The sequence below is a fragment of the Motacilla alba genome, chromosome 13 (assembly GCF_015832195.1).
Source record: "Motacilla alba alba isolate MOTALB_02 chromosome 13, Motacilla_alba_V1.0_pri, whole genome shotgun sequence".
NCBI lineage: Eukaryota > Metazoa > Chordata > Aves > Passeriformes > Motacillidae > Motacilla > Motacilla alba.
This window is the reverse complement of record NC_052028.1, coordinates 17521472-17538728: the sequence shown is the minus strand read 5'-3', so window position 1 is coordinate 17538728 and position 17257 is coordinate 17521472.

The window sequence follows — 17257 nt, the reverse complement described above, 5'->3', positions numbered from 1 at the left end:
GCCCTGGTGCATGGCTCCCACTCCTGCAGAGATCTGTTCCAAGAAATGGAGCTGGGATGAATCCTGGCAATGGGCTAGAGCCCAGCACGGTGAACGAGAAGAGACAGGACTGCAACGGCAACATCTCATGCACAATCAGCCCTGGAATGCAGGCAGCCCAGGGACAGCAGGGGAATGGGCTTTGCCCCCCCAGGGGTGCTCCCTGAAGGGGCACTGGGGGGGCAGGAGCAATCCTCACCGCTTGGGAGCCACAGTTTTCCAGGTCCTACATTTCAGTTTGCAATAAAACGCAGCCTGAAACTCTCAGTGCTCCTCTGTGCCCAGAGCCCAGCACAGGTGGGGTCCCATACTTTGGGTACCCCGGATTTTGGGGACTGCCACGACCCATTTACTGTGAGGAGGTAACACAGCAAAGTCTGAGGCCACAAATGCCTGAAGAACCTGGAGGTGCTGGGACCTTTGTTTTGTCTTTGCAATAATTCCCATTCCAATCTCCCCAAGACAAAATCCTGAGAAAACAACCCTCGACACCCACGGAATTCTGCAAAAGTTAAAGCACTTTGTAGATCAAGCATGAACAAATATGCGATGAAAGGCCCTTAAAACGAGTTAAAAGCAAGATGGTTTTGCTCAACAAGATTATGCATTTAATAAGAAACTTCTAAAGAAGCAGCTCTTTTCATCTTTAGGGAAAAAGAGCCCGTGTGTGGGGGTGATGGAGCCGTGCAGGCAGCTCAGCACTGGCAGCACCTGCGGCACAGGGGAGGCAGCAGCGCAGCCGGGATGCTCTGGCTGCACGCAGCCCTGCTGGGCAGGGAGAGGAGGAGCCGTGCTGGGGACAGGGCTCAGGAGGCAGCTGCAGGATTGGCAGTGACAACGGGAGTGACAGCAGCGGTGTCCCTGCCAGGGCTTCGGTGCCCAGCTGCTCAGGGCACGGGGCTTTGCCAGCCCAGACTGCAGCGAGAGCCGTGCCCGGAGGGAAAACGGGACATTAAATCGGTGTTTGGGCTTTCGGGTGGCAGGGGAAGCAGAACAGAGGAGGATGAGCTCCAGGTGTGGCCCTGGCTGCCCTTTGTCCTGCCCGGGTCCAGCCCTCAGGGTGAGCTCAATGCTGGCACCCTGCTCTCCCTGAGGCTGGCAGAACGTGGGGGTGCCAGCCCTTGGCAGCACCGGCTGCAGGGACACGCCTGTCCCTGCCTGGGGGGGACAGGGACAGCATGGGCAATCCGGTGTTGACCATTTAAAGTGGATTTAGCATTTTTTTCTGAAATAAATAATCTCTGGAGCATTAGGAAGTCACTGAACAGGACTGTGCCAGGAAGAAATAATTGCCTTGCCATCAAAGAGAATGCAGATGTATGATTAACACAGTATTTATATAATTTCTGGGATCATATAAATAGAGTCGCTGTGCAGAGATGGAGCCTGTGAATCACTCATTTGCTTTATGAGAGTGCATAAGCTTTGACTCCATCAGTATCATCAGCTCTGAAGAAACAAGCCTGGTGCTATAACCACAGATCCTTTTACTGGAATTATTCTTTCCAAGTTATCTCTAAAGCAAAATACATGATTTCAAATTATCTCCAAAATTAAATACTTCCAGGTTAAACATAACACAACAGATGCTTCCAACCACAGCCAAGTCTTCCATTCCTTAGGAAGGCTTTACCTGTGCTTGAGGTCAGTGGAACTCTGAATTAGGTGGAATTAATCATTAAACACAAATACGATTTCTAAAGCGTCCCACCATGGTTTTTCAGGAAGGTGCATCCCTAGAGGAATGCTGTTTCCAGGTGCCCCTGAGCTGGGAGAAGCTGCTAAAAAAAAGGCCATTGAAATAAAACCCCAAACAAGACAAATCTATTCACACTAGTCTGGATCTCTGTTTGGGCTGTATGAATAACCCCGCTTGGAGGTGAGTGGAAACGACCCCCCTGTGATCCTGCAGAACATTCCCACAGGGAAAGCCCCCGGAGGGGTCACTCCTGGTTTCCTCCCCAGCACAAAGGTGTTGACTGAAACACAGACACCCCGAGCTGGGTTTGCTCCCAGTCCCTCAAACCCTGCAAGGCCAACGCTGAGGTGTCCCCAGAGGAGCTGCCCCCCCCTGGATGGGGAACGTGCTCTCTGTACCCCCTGGATGGGGAATGAGCTCTCCGTACCCCCTGGATGGTGAATGAGCTCTCTGTACCCCCTGGATGGGGAATGTGCTCTCCATACCCCCTGGATGGGGAACGTGCTCTCTGTACCCCCTGGATGGGGAATGTGCTCTCCGTACCTGCAGCCAGGACCAGCAGCAGGAACTGGGCCAATCCAAGGATGGAGGCAACACCTGAGAGAGAGCAGGTGAGTTCCAGAGGTGTCACTGAACCAGGGCCACCCAAGCCCTGCCAGGAGTGGCAGCTGCCCTTTGCGGGGTGAGCTGGAGTCCTCACTGTGTGCCCAAGGGGACACCCCACATCCCCTCTGGGATGTGCTCAGCTGGAGCCCCCTGTCCCAGCTGCTCCCCAAGCCTCTGAGGACCACACTGTGTTCTGGGCAAGGAAAGGAAGATATTCCCTTGCATTTCAGGGTGAGCTTTGACCCCAGTCCCAGTGCTCCCTGGGACCTCTCCCATCCCAGGGCACGGTCACCCAGGGCTCACTGGGCTCACCCAGGGCTCACTGCGCTCACCCAAGGCTCTCAGGAGTCACTCAGGGCTCACTGGGCTCACCCAGGGCTCACTCAGGGCTCTCAGGAGTCACCCAGGGCTCACAGAGCTCACCCAGGGCTCACCCAGGGCTCACCCAGGGCTCACTCAGGGCTCTCAGGAGTCACCCAGGGCTCACTGGGCTCACCCAGGGCTCACCCAGGGCTCACTGGGCTCACCCAGGGCTCACCCAGGGCCCTCAGGGGTCACCCAGGGCTCACAGGTTTGCTGCAACCCTTTACTGGCAGCTGGAGAACAGAACATTGGGCTGCTCAGTGGGAAGCTTTCGTCATCACAGGAAGCCTGGCAGCACACTGAGCTGGGAGCTGCTCCGGGCCCCACTCGTGGTGCTGCTCCGAGCACTTTTCTCATTTGTCTGCAGATTTGGTGACATCTGCACGGGGTCCCAAAGGCCACTGGGCATTTAGGATGTGGCTCCAGCCGTGACAGGCGCAGGGATGCTGTGCTCCAGCTCCCAGGCACAGGGATGGATGTTCCCCCTCTGCTTTCCCGCTGGCAGGAAAATCCTCTGCACCCAGTTCCCTCTGCCCAGAGCAGTGTCAGCACTGCCCTCGCTCCCCCTCCCACCCCAGCAGGGCGAGGGGCCAGAGCCCCTGTGCTCAGCCCCCTGCCCACCACAGCCCTGTGCAGGCAAAGCCCTTGGCATATTTTTAAATCCCAAGATATTCTTAAATTATTTTCTTAATTAGAGCTTGGAATTTTTTGAAATTATTTCTGGCTGCCTGGGATTCTTGTTCATTAAAGGAAAAAAAAATTAGAATCTTTAAATCTGCAGTGACTTACAGTACAATTTTATTGACTTCATATTTGAGGTATATTACCTGACTCCAACAAGGCTGCAGAGGGAATTACAAGTCAGGCCAGAACATATTTCCAGCTAAGACAAGCATAAAAACTTTTTAAAATCCATAGTTCAATACCAAATGCATCATTTAAAAAGAACTGCAATAATTAGCCAAGAGGGGAAAGAGCCACGGAGCCATAGGTGGAAAACACACGTCAGAGCCCGTGTCCTTGGAGGGGCCAGCAGTGCTCGTGCTCTGCAGGAGCACCAGGCACAGTTTCAGGGATCAGCAGTGTTTCAGGAACTGTTCACGTATGGATGGACTCAAACATGATTAGGTCCATGTGTGGAGTCACTGAGGGTGAACACGGTGCTCAGGGCAGGGCAGGGTCCCCTCCCAATGTCCCCGGGGTCACAGCCCAGCTTGGACAGTGCCACCCCCTTGCAGGGCTCCACCAGCACCTGCCCATGGGTTTGTGTCCCCAGATGTGAACTGCAGCCATCCCTGGGACAGCACAGAGCCACCTTGGCCACGGGCTGGGGCGAGGAGCCAGCAGCTCTCCCTCAGCAGCTCAAAGGGCACGGCAGAGCAGCACAAACTGCTGCTAGGGGGGATGGCTGTGCCCGTGCAGGAGGCACAGTTTGCAAATTTTCCTTTCTCCCCACCCCCAAAAAGCATTTGGTTGTGTTCAACGTGCATTGCAAACAAATTTCAGTCTAAGAGCTTTCCAAAAAATGACATTCTTGTGTTCCAGCCAGCCCCGCTCACTTCTGCAAATTCAGTGTTTTGATAACACAGTGAGGGCTGAGCAACAAATTGGCCAAGAAATGAAACTGATTTTAAAATCCCCCTTTCTGAAGAGATGCCCTTTGGGAAACTCTTTATGGTCTCGTCGAAGTTGAAGAAATGAGTGGAGTTTTTTATCACTTTTATAACTTTAGACAAGCAGAGAGAAAAACCAGTGTTTTATGGAGGCAGAACTGCTCCCCTCAGAGCTCCTTCACCAGCCTTCCCACAGGAGGGGGAACTGAGACTCTGCAGCTCTCTGGGCAACTGAAAAGTAACTGAAGATCACTGGATAAAGATTTAATTGGCAGGAATAGTTTGTGCTTTGCTCAGCTCAGCAAGAAATTGGCTGCAGGTCGCAGATAATGAGACAGGAGAGAGGTGAGGTGGAGCCACACTCCAGGGTGTGAGGAGATCCAGCACCGGGGAGATGGGCTGGCAGAGGGAAGGGACAGGGGAAATTCCCAGACACGGAAGTGGGAAATAGCTCTAAGCACTAAGAGAGGGCTGTGATGAACATTGAGTGATTTATTTTTTGTCTGCTGTGTCCCCACATCCCCGGGGAGTGCTCATCCTCCCCAGGTTTGAAGGGAAGTGCTGTCCCTGTCCCTCAGGGATCTGTGAGCACACCAGGTGGGAGCTGGCACAGGCTGCAGGGACAGGTGCTCACCCTGAGGGAAAGCTCCAAAAATAACACGGAGAAAAGCCCACATGGGGTTTGGAAGGTCAGATCAGTGGGAACAGCTCTGCAGGGCCCCCAGTAACCTGCCCCAGAAACTGGAGGCAAAGCAACTTCCAGCCCTGCTTATCTGGAATGCAAGATGAGTTACAGAAACTATAAAACCCAAATGATTTATGGTCCATAAAGCCCAGAGATGCTCAGTTCTGCCTCCCCACATTTGACTATACATGGTGGGGATCAGAGGTGCTGCAGACCTGGGAGGAGGATGGGATTAGGAGAGAACAGGAGACTTTAGAGCCGAGAGCTCGACAGGGGTGACACACTCCAGACTCCCGTGCCCCATCCCAGCAGAGATGCCAAGCTCCTGGCAGCAGCTCCAGGGGCTCCACGGCCCAGCACAGCAGATGAATCCTTCTGGAAGATGTACAGTACAGCTCTCACTGCTGCCAAGGGCTGAGGTCATCTTGGAAGGAATCTTATTTATTCAGGAAATATTTCTGGAAATATTTACATGTCAGGACTACATGTTTAAATTCTTTGACAAAGCAAGCTCTGGGCCACTTGCAGAATTTCTGAAGAGCTTTGCAAGTATTTCTGTAGGTTTTTCTGCAGGCAAAAGGCTTTACTGCATCACCATTCTGGTGGAGGCATCAATCCCTTTTTCTAAACTAAGGAGATGTAGTTCTGTGCTGCAGCTATGCATGGGCTCAGGATGATGCACCCAGAGCCTGTTTCCCTGTGCAGAGCTGTAAATACAGTGAAATTCCTGCCCAGGAGAGGGAACCAGGCTGCCTGCCTGCCAGGGCCCCCACATCCAGCTGAGGAAGCCCTGAGAAGCTCCACTTGCCCTGGGCATGGTTAATGTTTAGAGTTTCTGACAGACCTAGGCAGGAGTATGGGAGAAGTTTTTCTGTCTTCTTTAAACACATGTGTATGTATGTGTATATATATATATTTATGTATGTATGTATGTATGTATAAAATAAAGTAATTTTCAGCTCTGCAAGACCATTACCAGCACGAAGAGCAGACCCTTCAGGGAACACTCCTGCTCTTGACAGACACAGTGAAGCCCTCTGAGGCATGGTCTGTCCGGGAGAGTGGCTTTGTGCTTCCCTCGGGTGCTGCAGGGGGGCAGCAGGAGATGAGCAGGGCTGTGGGTGACAGGAGCAGCCAGGGGGTGACTTCAGCCGTGGCTGCAGGGGATGGGGACCCAGCTTGCAGAACGAGCAGTGGGAAAGAAAAGGAGCACACCCGGAGGGACCACAGCCAGGGCTGGGAGAACCCCAGGCTGCACAGAGGGGATGTGCCAGCTCCTGCCCACCCTGCTCCTCCCGGGGACATTCCCTCTATCTGAAGCCAGAAAATGAAGACAGCATGAACTGACAACTGTGTGTGTTGGTTCTGATTTGCCAACATGCTGCAATATCTACTGTACCTTCCCTCAACCTATTGCCTAATTCATGAGGTCGAGGTGAAATTCCCAGAAGCACAGAGGAACTGTGGCACAGCACCATCTCGTAACAGACTCAGCAGTGTTATTCCTGGGGTTACACACAGTATTCCTGAAGTTACAGCCAGATCTGTACTCTGCCTGAAGCATAAGAAAATCAGGCTAATTAAATACCAGACAAGAAGGCACTGCAAGGTAGGTGAGATTATTCATAGAGCTTCAGGCAACACCACCTTATCTGGTTAATGATAAAATCGCAGCTATTCCTGTGAGAAAGAAATACAGCAGCCCTTCTCCAGGCAGGAAAGCCTTGCACTCAGCCTCTCCGTGGCTCAGCCTCAGCCAGCACGAACCCACCTTGAGCAGACTCAAAATTATACAAAGTATTCACGGAAAGCACTTTTTGGAAGAAGCCCCAAACCACAACAAGCACAGCAGCAAAAGAACTCCCGTGTTTTATAACACTGGGATGCTTTTGCTTTGCCCAGGAATTCTCAGGGAGGTAGCCAAACCATTCCCACCTGGGGGGCTGCAGCACACGGAGGATTTTCCCCTCAGGCTCCCTCTGGAGACTGCAAAGAACACCAAGCAATTCCTCTGTGTAAAAGAGCAGAAATCCACATGGAGAAGCAGAGCAGGGGTGGCCTGTGAAACAGCCTGTCCTGGAAGGATGCAGGGTGCCAAATGTACCACACAGCTCCTCACACTCCCCTGGAAACTTCTGGCTATGGCTTGGATGCTCATCAGCATTATTTATGGGATACATATGAAGATAAACACAACAATATATTCTTGAAAGAATATAACTCTGATGAGATTGGGGAGATGCTGAAATACGGGAGCCCAGGGATTAACAGCCTGAACTAATATTGCGATTGTCATCGCATTTAGAGGCTCTCGGGAGACCAGAATATTGATATAACTGTGGTGTGAAATCAAAATCTTGTCATTTATAACGGGAAAAAAAATGTCCCTGGCATGCAGACAGCTGGTTAGGCTGGAGTGTAGCACATACAAACCACAGTGTTAGAAAAGCCCCAGGAGAGGCTGCGAGTCCGCAAATACAATAAAATACTCAATATACCCAAATGGAAAAAGTTCATCTTTACCACACTCCTCAATCAGTTATTTACATAATTTCAGGGCTGTTATCCTGTTTTCCCTTTGATATTTCTTATTCCTTATCAGCACTGCTTGTGGTAATTGAACTGTATGAAAGACTTTGATATAAAGCAAAGGTGCTGCTGCTGGGCAGGGAGGGGCAGCAGAGCTGGTGCTTGTGCCACACACAGCTCATCCCCAGTCATCCCTCAGGCAGGGCTGGGAACGCTCCCACTTCCCCTCAAACACCACCACACTGTGCTTGGCTGCACAAGCAACTCCTCAGGCAGCCCAGGGAGCAACAGCAGCAAAGCTGAGCATCTGATGCACCTGAGCATCATCTCACCACCTGAGCATCACCTCACCCACCTGAGCATCACCTCACCCACCTGAGCGTCATCTCACCCACCTGAGCATCATCTCACCCACCTGAGCATCATCTCACCCACCTGAGCAGCATCTCACACATGTGAGCATCACCTCACCCACCTGAGCATCACCTCACCCACCTGAGTGTCATCTCACCACCTGAACATCACCTCACCCACCTGAGCATCATCTCACCCACCTGAGCATCATCTCACTCACCTGAGCATCATCTCACCCACCATCTCACCCACCTGAGCATCACCTCACCCACCTGAGCATCACCTCACTCACCTGAGCATCATCTCACCCACCTGAACATCATCTCAACCACCTGAGCAGCATCTCACCACCTGAGCATCATCTCACCCACCTCAGCATCATCTCACCACCTGAGCATCATCTCACACATGTGAGCATCATCTCACCCACCTGAACATGACCTCAATCATCTATGCCACCTCCACAGTGCCACCTCCAGTCTGCCATTTCCACCTCCACACTGCCACCTCCACCTCCACACTGCCACCCCACAGTGCCACCTCCACGCTGTCACCTCCACACTGCCACCTCCACCTCCACACTGCCACCTCCATCATGAATCTGTCACCTCCACCCCACACTGTCACCTCCGCGCTGTCACCTCCACCCTGACTGTTTGGGAGTTGCTCCTTGCGGTCCCAGCTCCACCAGTCCCAGCTCCTCCCATTTCACAGAGCAGGACACAACCCTGAGCCCTGAAGTGTTTTTTGCTTTAGACACCCAAGTTTCTGTTGCCCATGGAAGGCAGAAGGCCAAATGTCTTTTAGCATCATTACAGGGGATGCAGGAAAATGCAGCAACTTGGATCCTCCTGGAAATGCCCCTCCTGAACCACTGGCTGAAAATAGGAGTAATTTGAATAGGAGAGCTAAATGATACCTAAATGATACCTGTACCCATTACATTTTCCCAGTCCTGATTGTAATACAGACATGAAATCTGGATACTTAACTTAGAAAATGTGCATCTATAATGAATAGAGCTGACAAGTAAATGAAGAAAGTAAATTAAGTGTTCGTTTCTCCATGACTTGAAGGTAAAATGAGCACCTGCTGATGTGTAATGCAGCCTAAAGCTAAATTACTACATTATTATTCTATTGTATTGCCCAGAGCAGCTGTGGCTGCCCCTGGATCCCTGGCAGTGCCCAAGGCCAGGCTGGATGGGGATGGAGCAGCCTGGGCCAGTGGCAGGTGTCCCTGCCATGGCAGGGGTGGCACTGGATGGGCTTTAAGGTCCCTTACCGTTGTGTGGCTCTGTTATTCCATTCTGGTTGCCAACATCCTTGGTGACATTAGCACTGTATAAACTATTTTATTTGTATTGTCTTCTCTTGGGAAGCAAAACTGATTTTGAAACTGATTTTTCCATAAGGAGGGCCCTGTGGACCTTGGATTATCAAGGTCTGTGGATGGAATAAAGTGTTCCAGCTACTCCAGTGCACTCTCACAAGAACACGTGGTGGGAAGTGGAAATGCAAACACCGTGTGCTCTTATTGAGGTTGTAATTGATGTATTTGGGAAAGGAACCAATGTAAATTATTTTTCATAACAGTAAGCCTTTATATAGGGTTGGGCTCTTTAAAAGCCTGCCCAGTGTGCACAGGCAGCGAGGGAAATGTCAGGCCATGTTTATGAACAGTCAAGGTTGAGTTGATTTTTGTCAAACTCTGCAGTAATGGTTTCTAATTCTGACATGCAGGAGCTCAGGCCTCCCCCACAGCTCATAAAGCATCTTTAACTCCAGGTGTGAGTTACTCTCTGCACCCTCGGCGTAGGGAGGGCTCACTGTGCCCAAGCCAGGCCTGAAGACACTGGACAGGCTGGTGAAAGTTTTAGTGGAGTTCCTGTTTTGGATACTGCCCAGAGAAGCTGTGGATCCCCATCCCTGCAAGGGCCCAGAGTGGGGACAGCTGGGACAGGGGCAGCCACAGGCACCCACTGGGCTAGGTGTCAGCTCTGTGGGGAGCTCCATCCATCCCTGTATCCCTGCATCCATCCATCATCCATCAATCATTCATCCATCCATCCATCCATCATCCATCCATCCATGCATCCACCCATCCATCCATCCATCCATCCTTCATCCATCCATCATCCATCCATCATCCATCCATCATCCATCCATTCATCATCCATCATCCATCCATCCGTCATCCATCCATCATCCATCCATCATCCATCCTATCATCCATCATCCATCCATCCATCATCCATCATCTGTCCATCATCCATCCTTCATCCATCCATCCATCCATCATCCATCCATCATCCATCATCCATCCATCATCCATCCATCCATCCATCATCCATCCATGCATCCATCCATCATCCACCATCCATCCACCCATCCATCCATCATCCATCCATCATCCACCATCCATCCACCCATCCATGCATCCATGCATCCATCATCCATCATCCATCATCCATCCATCATCCATCCATCATCCATCCATGCATCCATGCATCCATGCATCCATCCATCATCCATCCATCATCCATCATCCATCCATCATCCATCCATCATCCATCCATCCATCATCCCCCCACTCACCCCCCTCCCTCCCTCCCTCCCTGCGCTCTCTCTGGCCCCGGTCCCTGCTCTCTGGTGGGAGCTGGACACGGGCAGTGGAGAAGCCCCCAGCAATGGAACCCAGCTGAGCAGTCAGTGCTCGGTGCTTGGCCGTATCTTGAGATACGTCGTTAACATCCACGGTGTCACAGTTTGGTGAGATGTGCTTTTTGTGACTCTCAGCGTGCCCTGGCTCCCGGGCTCGTGGAACACACCGGGGTTAAATTGTGCCCTCTGCAGGCCCAGGCTGGGTCCCAGCCCTCAGCCCCCGGCAAAGGCTGAGCCAAACCCTGGCACACACAGCCCAGGAGAGGGGAAATCAGCGTTCAACATTTCATGCACCAGAAGATGATTAATTTTCTCCCAACTAATTAATGAAATGAGATAATTTTCCACCTCCTGATCTGGCGTCCAGCAAGATCAGCAAAAAGCCTCACGTTGACTTCCGAGGACTTTGCACGGTGTCATTTCATGGTTCAGCTCAGCAGGATGATACATTCCTATTGGGAAAGGGAGGCGGTGGGCTTTGCTAGGAACAAGATCATTTTTCAGAAAGAAGGATGTTTACCTACTTTTTCTCTGCTGCCACAGCAACTGAAAGAAAGCGTTGTTGTTTTGGTTTTAATTAAAGTTTTTAGCATTCATCTCAGCCACCATATTGGCTTTTTAATCTATGAATAAATATTAAAAAACACATATATTTTATACTCCCTGCTCTGCGTTTACTCACTGCAACTGCAGGATTCTTTCCAGTGCCCTGAGTTACACATTTTCAGCAGCATCCTGCTACATCTTAAGAAAAAAAAGAAAAAAAAAAGTAGGGCAAAAAAACCACCAGATTAACCCACAATGTCCCAAAATGAGCTGTGCTCTGCTCCCAGCGGCCTCGGTGGGTTCTGTGCCTATCTACAGCCAGGAGGCTACAGCATTTCTGAAACATCCTGCAAACATTCAACTCTGCACTCCCCCAGGGCTGCCAGGTACCATTTTGCTGTTTTCAGACTTTGGGGATGGATTCCCAGAGACCCCAGAGACCCCAGAGACCCCAGAGACCCCAGGTCCCACCGTGATGGGCCCAGAGCGGCCCTCGTAGACCCTGGGGCTGGGGGCTGCAGACAAACAACAGAGTTTGGGCTGAAAACATCACTGGGTCAGAACCCTGACAGGCTGGAGGACCCTGCTGGCTTCGAGATGTTTTCCACAAGCTCCTCAGCCACCTGCCCTCTCTCCTGGGAACGGGATCCCCCAAACCTCCCAAAGCCTGCCTGGCCATGGGGCTGCTCCAAGGCACCTGGAATTTTCAGCCTGAGCTAGCTGAATATTCTCAGAGCTGCCTCCTCATGCCCATGGATAATCAGCCACGGGAGGATAAGGAGTGCAGGAGGTTCTGTTTGCCCAGGAACAGGTTTTCCCTGCAAACAGCCCTGCGGGTGCCAGCTGGAAGCTGCCCCGTGTGCCCCTCTCAGCGGGCGTGGGGACAAGCTGGCAGTGCCAGCCTGGTGTAGGGGTGGGGAGGACAGGCAGGGCACAGAGCGGGTGTTAACGAGGTGATAAGCTGCAGCTCGCTGTGGAAAGGTTAATTAAACCAGCCAAGCTCACCGGTAGACCTGCCACGCTCTTCTCCCTTTAAATATCCTGCACGCTGAGGGAAACTTCCCTCCCCTCCCTGCACACACACAAATAAATAAATAAATGGAGGGAATCAAGCCGACCGCAATTCCAATTAGTCCCAGCTGGTATTTCTCCATCCTTTACGGCCTCGTCTGCAGCGCCTGGCAATGGTTACACACGGCCTCGTGCAAGGAGACATGAAATAATTGCTTCAATCTGAGGCAAAAGTAACTCATTTTGTTCATGTTTTATTCAGAGTGACAGGGACATTACTGTAATAATTCCTGCCTTGCTCCATCTTCTCCAGAATGCTGGATAAAAAGGCATTTGCAGCCACACGAAGGGGGGTGAGCCACATCTCTGCTCCACCTTGCCCTGATCCCTGTTTATTTTTAACAGCATTCCCAAATCACACGCCAACCACGCTGCTTTTCATAGCAAAGGTTCATTTTGGCTGGAAGGATGAGGAGAGCTCTTCCTGAGCCAACGTGACCTGCTACTGATTTAGCAGAAATAGATGATGCCACTGGCAAGAAATGATTCTTCAGTGTTTCTTCTTTTCCTCCTAAGGATGGAAAGAATGACTTTGGTAAGTCAGTCAGCAGGAGAATTAGGAAATGACTGTAAGAAAGTCTGTTGGGGAGGACACCTTTAGATGCCCATAAATTTATTTATTGGCTGTTTATGGCCGTGCACATTGCAGCCTAACTTTTAAAAGTGTGTATTGTGATTTACTGACCTGGCAACGCATTTCAAAAAAAGGTGGTTTGAGTTGCCACTGTTGAATAAAGGAGAGAAAGAATAAAAGCAGGGGTAAAAACAAAAGGGAAATAAAAAAGGGCCAAGACATGAAAGATGACCATGGGTGGACTTAGATATGCACCTGCGTGTCAGCTTTTTAATGGAAATGAAAATGATAAAAATCTTCAATAAGTTTCTTTCTATGAGCATCAGAGTTGCCCTGATTTGAAATCTCTGGGACTGGTCAAATGTTGAGGTTTTCTCTTTTTTCCACCCCATGTATCCACTGCCAGGCATTAGGAGCAAAAGACCATAAGAAAGACCAAAATTAAGGTTTTGATTACAGAGCGTAACATGGACACAGTCTGAAATGCTGTCCAGGAAGGGTGATGAGGGGACCCAAGGTGTCCCAGGCCTGGGTGGCTCCTGGGCTGGTGGCTCCCAGCTCTGGCTGCTGCCCACGGGCAGCTCGAGCACTCTGGAACAGAAAGAGCCCAGCAGAAGGAGTTTCCAGCTAACCAGCCTGAATATTTACCAATATGTAGTTAATAAATTAGTAACTATATTAGCAAATGTGTTGGAGAATGAATTAGTAAACAGCTTAGTGAGTGTGCTGGTGTGCAGGGAATCTGTCAGTGGCGGGGCTGGCGGCTCAGAACTCGCCCGAGTCACACAAAGAGCTGAGCAAAGCCAGAGGATAAAGTCCATTCCCCACACACCAGAGTGATGCAGGAGTTAATAAGGCACTAGAAACCTGATGAAAAACAACACATTTTTTCCAAAAGCAGCAGAGCTGGGTGGGCAGAAGCGTGTCAGGGCCTGCACACGGAGGGTCAGGTGCTGGTTTCCAGTGGTTCCTGCTGACTAATTACAGCCTCTGCACTTACCACAGGGCTGCTACGATTCCTCAGCACAGAAACATCTTGTTCACTCAATGCTGAAATGTTTATTTACTCATCACATCTCTTTCAATAGCTGAGCAAGAAGGAGGCTGAGGGTGACCCACTTTTTGTCCCCTGAACAGTCAGATGGTCCTTCAGCAGAGGAAGGTCAGCAGACTGCTGTGAGAGAATCCCTGGCTTGTAAAACCTTATTCTCATCCACAGAGCTTGCTCACACCAGCTCAGGATTAGCTCAGTGCTAAAAGTTCACCAGAAGGTCTCTGTGGAAAATGTGGGAGCTGCAGGAGTGACAGACAGACCACCCAGCTGGGCAAACTTCCCACAGGTTCTTTTCTGTGCGTTTCCCACTCTCAGGGGTTTCACTGCAATTTAAGGGCTGAAGTAATAGGTTAAAATGGTACGTTGTAGTAAAACCAAAATAAATCCCTGTCTTGCATGAGTCTTGGCAGCAGAGCTGAGGAAAGTCCTGTCAGCTAAGGAAACACTGCCATGAAATTCCTGATACAATCTCCAGGGCTGGCCATCCCCAGGCTAGGTGTGCTCAGTGTCAGGCTGGAGAACAGAGGTGCACCTTGCTGCCAAGCCATGTCCCAGCTGCAGGCACCGTCCCTGCTCAGACCCACGCCCCCAGGCCAAGCTCTGCTCTCAGCGGGGCCTCTCCCGTGGGGCAGATCTGGCTCCTGCATGCTGGGAGCTCTTTTTCCCTGCTGAACATCCTCGGGGATGTCACAGGGAGTGAAACCATGTGGTCAGGCTCCTTCTATTTCAGCATCTTCTCTCCCTTCTCAGAACTAAGCCCTGACTTTGAGGGCTCCAGGCAGGTCCCAGGCAGCCTCCTGCCTCCCCCAAGCCCTCCACTGCTGATCCCAAACCCCAGCCCAGCCCTGTGCCCCTCCAACGTGCCCCAAACAGCAGCTCAGGGCTGCCCAGGAGCCCCGGAGCAGCCCACACCCGCTCGGGGTCCCCCGGCAGGCAGAGCACTGAGCCCAGCTCCAGCACTGTTCTCTCTCCGTGCTCTGAGCTCGGGCTGGCTGCTGCTCCCAGGCCCTGGTGGAAGCAGCCCAGCCCAGCCCAGCCCAGCCCAGCTGGCTGCAGCCTCAAAGGCCAGCTCGTGCTGGGATCCAGCGAGGAGGCCGGGGCTGTGAGAGCCAGCCAGGAGCTCCTCACCACGGATGTGCAGCCTCCTGGATCCCCTGGCCCTGCATGAGCATCCCAGCGTCCAGCAAAGGAGCCTCTGGCTCCCCAGCCAGCCCTGCAGAGGGATGGGGGGTCCCCTCTGCCGTGCCCACCACGGCCCGGGCTGGCTGCCACGGGGCAGGGATGGGGAGAGGAATGAGGGTTTCTCCCCGGAAGGACAGCTGAGGGGCTCTTCCTCGTGGTCACCATAGCAGGGCTGTGTCACGGGCCCCCGGCTGGTTAAACCTGCATGGCAGTGCTCGGGAGGGCACATCCTGCTGTGGCTCCGAGCTGTGCCCCCTCCTGTGGGGATGCCCCTCTGCCCTTGCCCCCAGGAACACTGAGGCATCTTTGCATCCAGGTGCTGTCGCTGCCCATCTCACCCCGATTCCTCTGTCAGCTGCTGAGAACATTCTTACAGCTTTGTCAGGTAAGGCCTTATTCCTTTAAAAAATAAATTAGAAAAGCCATCTGGAGTATTTTTTTTCAAACCAACACGAACTCCTCCAGCTGTTGGGTGACCTCATCCTTTATTAATTTCTGTAGACTCGCATTTACCATTGAGATCAACCCTACAAGTGTATAATTTCCTGATTTCTTTCCAGCTCTTTATTAAAGACTGGGGTTAGAGATTCGCCCCCCGAGTCCCCCGATAACCCTCCTCTCTCTCAGGGGCTGTTAAGGAGCAGATGATGCATCACAGGCTCCTTTATAGCAGCAATAATTGCTCTGCTTCAGGAGCCGCCGTGCCTTATATACTGCCTTTCCCTGAAATTGTTTTTCTTCTTTCCCTTATTGCTGAGGAAGATATTGGCACCAAAATGTGATTTGAGAGCTCATGTTCCCTTATTTTCTCGTACCTGAGCCAGGGCAGATGCGGCGCTGGCGGTGCCACCGCTGACATCTGTGTAACCCAATCCCGCCTCGTAAACAGGAAGCAGAAGTGACAGCAGCAATTTCAGTCGGTGCTTTTCTTCTGCTGGAGCCCTCGCTCGGGACAGGATGTGTAAATCACGGCGTGTCTGATGTGGCCAGCTCCGAGGCTGAGCCCCAGCCCTGGCCTGGCTGCCGGCCCCGAGGCACGGAGCCGGGCTGGGGAGGGGACGAGCGAGGGGACGGTCATTCCAAAGGCAGGGATGGTCTGGGGGCTCTCGGCTGTGGCTTTCTGCAGCAGCAGCAGAGTCACACACTGCCGCTGCACGTCTGGCTTCCACACCCAGCTCCTGGCAATCACCACAAAAGGGACATTTCACAGAGGAGGGAGAGGCAAAGCCACCCCATCCCGAAAGGCCGCACCACTGAGAGGTGGCTGGAACTGCAGCAAAAAGGGGCTGGGGGACAGGGTTAGTGCTGCGTTAGGCAGAGGGAGGGGAGGATGGCACTGGTGGCACTGGGAAGTGGCAGATGACTCTGATTCCATTGCATTTGAACACCTGCAGCTCTGAAGGGACATTTTTCCTTTTTGTCAGTCCCATATTCCCAGCGCATCACAGAAAATTGTAAGAGGACGTCATCCTGCTCCTCTGAAAGGCAGAGGGGGACTGCAGCCCCCATCCCAGAGGCTGAGCAGGATGGGGACGTGGGGACGTGGGGACATGGGGACGTGGGGATTTGGGGATGTGGGGGTGTGATGCTGGCTCCCCAGGCAGCCCAGGACACACCTGAGGCCCCAGCAGCACCTGTGTCCCTGCTCAGGATCGATGGATAAGGGGCAGAGTTTGTTCAGGCCTTACTGGAAACACAGAGGTTGTGTTGAACATAACAAGGGGCAGAAAAGAGAAGGGTGATTTATAAATATTTGCATGCTGTAATTGTCTTTAGGAAAGATCAGCTGGGCTGAGGCGCAGCGGGGCCGTTTCTCCGGAGGAACAGCCGAGCTGTTCACAGGTTTCATTTCCACCACTCGAGCACTTAATGGGCAATCCCTCAGTCTGATCACACTCCTGCTTCCAAATGGCACTCCACGAGGGAGCCTCCAACCACCGCGGTCCCCCAGCCTCGTGTGTGGAAATGGCTTTCAGGCAGGCGAGGGCTGCGGGACGAGGGTGAATGTCAGGGCTGGAATCCGGGCGATGGGAAGCACAGTCTGTGGCTCTGCGTGGAGAGGAGCGAGCAAACAGCTGGAAAACCGTGCGGGCTCAGCTGCTCATCTGCCAGCTCCTGGTGGGAGCAGTGCAGGCAGCTGAGGGGTCACAGCTCGTCATGTCTGCCTGGTTTTCTGGACCATAACACAGAGAGCTGCAGCCTGGCTCGTGTTTAATCCTGAGTCTAACAAATCCATTCCAAACCCTAGCTGAGGCCACGCCGAGGGGGGAGCAGGGAAA